The sequence below is a fragment of the Syngnathus scovelli genome, unplaced genomic scaffold, assembly GCF_024217435.2.
Source record: "Syngnathus scovelli strain Florida unplaced genomic scaffold, RoL_Ssco_1.2 HiC_scaffold_282, whole genome shotgun sequence".
Taxonomy (NCBI): domain Eukaryota; kingdom Metazoa; phylum Chordata; class Actinopteri; order Syngnathiformes; family Syngnathidae; genus Syngnathus; species Syngnathus scovelli.
Window position 1 is genome coordinate 25,001 of NW_026061373.1, and position 3,869 is coordinate 28,869.

Below are 3,869 nucleotides of genomic sequence, written 5' to 3' on the forward strand. Positions count from 1 at the left end.
GTGCGTAAGAGGCGCGTCCGGGGATGAGGCAGCATCCTCGGGCGTCAGCCGGGAGTAGGCAGCCTCCCCCAAGTGGAACGTAGCCTCCACTAAGTGGAACTCAGTCTCCGGAGGATGACAGCGGGCGTGCGTAAGAGGCGCGTCCGGGGATGAGGGCAGCATCCTCGGACACCGGCCGGGAGCGCGCGGGCGCTGTGGAAGTAAGTACATCCGCTCCTGGTACCTAAAAATTCCTCCAGCGGCGGGCCCCGGGCCTAAACTTTCTCCGGGCCGCGCAACACGCACTTTCCGCCGGACACCGACGGAGGCAACGTCCCCCTCCTGCGGTGACAAAAAAAATCCACCCCTGGTACCTAAAAATTTCTCCAGCGGCGGGCCCCTGGCCTAAACTTTCTCCGGCCCGCGCAACACGCACTTTCCGTCGGACACGGACGGAGGCAACGTCCCCCTCCTGCGGTGACAAAAAAAAATCCACCCCTGGTACCTAAAAATTTCTCCAGCGGCGGGCCCCTGGCCTAAATTTTCTCCGGCCCCGCGCAACACGCACTTTGCGCCGGACGCCGGTCCCAAACCACCACCGCCGACCGCCACAAGGCGACAGCCACCATCCCCAAGCGCCATCCCCGACCGCCACAAGGCGACCGCCACAAGGCGACCGCCACAAGGCGACAGCCACCATCCCCAAGCGCCATCCCCGACCGCCACAAGGCGACCGCCACCAGCCGACCGCCACAAGGCGACAGCCACCATCCCCAAGCGCCATCCCCAAGCGCCACCCCCCGACCGCCACCAGCCGACCGCCACCAGCCGACCGCCACCAGCCGACCGCCACCAGCCGACAGCCACCATCCCCAAGCGCCACCCCCGACCGCCGCCCCCCCGACCGCCACAAGGCGACCGCCACCAGCCGACCGCCACAAGGCGACAGCCACCATCCCCAAGCGCCACCCCCGACCGCCACCCCCCGACCGCCACCAGCCGACCGCCACCAGCCGACCGCCACCAGCCGACCGCCACAAGGCGACAGCCACCATCCCCAAGCGCCATCCCCGACCGCCACCCCCCGACCGCCACAAGGCGACAGCCACCATCCCCAAGCGCCATCCCCGACCGCCACCCCCCGACCGCCACCAGCCCGACCGCCACCAGCCGACCGCCACAAGGCGACAGCCACCATCCCCAAGCGCCATCCCCGACCGCCACAAGGCGACCGCCACAAGGCGACCGCCACCAGCCGACCGCCACAAGGCGACAGCCACCATCCCAAGCGCATCCCCGACCGCCACAAGGCGACCGCCACAAGGCGACCGCCACCAGCCGACCGCCACAAGGCGACAGCCACCATCCCCAAGCGCCATCCCCGACCGCCACCCCCCCGACCGCCACCAGCCGACCGCCACCAGCCGACAGCCACCATCCCCAAGCGCCATCCCCAAGCGCCACCCCCGACCGCCACCAGCCGACCGCCACCAGCCGACCGCCACCAGCCGACCGCCACCAGCCGACAGCCACCATCCCCAAGCGCCATCCCCAAGCGCCACCCCCGACCGCCACCAGCCGACAGCCACCAGCCGACCGCCACCAGCCGACCGCCACCGGCCGTTCGCGGTGTGCGCCGCCGTTCCCCAAGCACCCTCCGGGACGAAGCCGGAGCCAGAGAATAGCAGCGGTGGTGCGTAAAAGCTGCGGCCGGGCCTCGCGGAAGGTCCCCGGGCGGCGAGCTGCGGAGCCCCCGGCCTCCAGCTTCCACCAGGTAATAGGACCGGGCGCGCGTAAAAGCTGCGGCCGGGCCTCGCGGAAGGTCCTCGGGCATCCAGCGAGATCACACGGCCCCCACCGGAGGCGGCTAGCGCCTCCGTAGAGTAGTACCGGCCCGTGGAAGCGGCCGCCCGTCAGCCTGCGTTGCCGCTGGTCGAAAAATGCACTAAGTGCCAAACCCCATTCATTTACAACGGCGTGTCCGCCAGAGGGCGCACTTCCCCCGGCGGACCAGCCGGCGGGGCTCGTTAGAGAGTGTATCCGCCTGGCAGTGCCTCCTGGACGGCCTGTATTCCGGACCGCGACCGCTAACTTACGGGAGCCTAAACGGCCCGCGGACCAGCCGGCGGGTCCTCCGTGAAAGCCTATCCGCCTGGCGGTGCCTCCTGGCCGGCCTGGATTCCGGACCGCGACCGCTCACTCGCGGGACCCTAAACGGCCCGCGGACCAGCCGGCGGGTCCTCCGTGAAAGCCTATCCGCCTGGCGGTGCCTCCTGGCCGGCCTGGATTCCGGACCGCCACCGCTCACTCGCGGGACCCTAAACGGCCCGCGGACCAGCCGGCGGCTCCTCCGTGAAAGCCTATCCGCCTGGCGGTGCCTCCTGGCCGGCCTGGATTCCGGACCGCCACCGCTCACTCGCGGGACCCTAATCGGCCCGCGGACCAGCCGGCGGATCCTCCGTGAAAGCCTATCCGCCTTCGCCGGTTCCCCGGCCGGCCACGGGTGGCGAGAATCCGGCCTCCTCGCCCGGAGCGCGCTTCGACTTGGGCGAAAAAATGCACCAAGTGCCAAACCCCATTCATTTACAACGGCGTGTCCGCCAGAGGGCGCACTTCCTCCGGCCGGCGGGGCTCGTTAGAGAGCGCGTCCGCCTTGGCCGGTTCCCCGGCCGGCCACGGGTGGCGAGAATCCGGCCTCCTCGCCCGGAGCGCGCTTCGACTTGGGCGAAAAATGCACTAAGTGCCAAACCCCATTCATTTACAACGGCGTGTCCGCCAGAGGGCGCACTTCCTCCGGCCGGCGGGGCTCGTTAGAGAGCGCGTCCGCTTTCGCCGGTTCCCCGGTCGGCCGCGAACGGCGAAAAGCCGGCCTCTTCCCCCGGAGCCCGGTGGGCGAATTTTTTTTTTTTTTTTTTTTTCAAAGTGCCAACGGCTCTCGCCGCCGCGCTGCGTCCGCCTTCGCCGGTTCCCCGGTCGGCCCGAACGAGCGAAAATTCGGCCTCTTGCCCCGGAGCCCGGTCGGCGAATTATTTATTTATTTATTTATTTATTTTTCCAAAGTGCCAACGGCTCTCGCGCCGCGATGCGTCCGCCTTCGCCGGTTCCCCGGTCGGCCACGAACGGCCAAAAATCGGCCTCTCCCCCCGGAGCCCGGTCGGCGAATTATTTATTTATTTATTTATTTATTTATTTATTTTTCCAAAGTGCCAACGGCTCTCGCGCCGCGATGCGTCCGCCTTCGCCGGTTCCCCGGTCGGCCACGAAGTATTGCGCATGATTATACGCGATGTTAATATTTATTTAATTATTAAATAAATACATACATGTGTTTATTAATGATATACGCGATGTTAATATTTATTTAATTATTACCTATATTATGAATAAACTAACGGTGATTTTACACGATTTGACTACATACGTGACCGTGATATAGTGCCGAGGGCTCCCGCGCCGTCACGCGTCCGCCTTGGCACGGGTCGCCCGCGGCAGCGAGCGTTCGGCTCGCGGGGGTCCGCGGGGTGTTATTAGGGAGTGCGGCAGCCGTGCCGAGGCTCCGGCCGGCCGCCGGAAGTCCCGCGGGGGAGCGTCGGAGCTCCGCGAGGCCGGCCGGGGAGCCTCTTAGTCATCGCCCGCGCTCGCGGTGGTCCCGGTCGCTTAAAGTGCCACGGGAGGCGTAGCGATGCGAGTGAGTGTGCGCAAAGTGCGAGAGGCGGTGCATTTACGCGCCGTGTCCGCGAGAGGGAGGCAATTCCCCGTTGCGACCTCCGGGAGATCAGCGGGCCGCCGAAAAGGCTCGGCCGGGGTGCCTGGAGCCTCCTCGGGCGTCGAGTTAGGAGGGGGGCGCGCGGAGAACCGGCTGGATGTCCCCTGGAAGCTCAGCGGGCCGT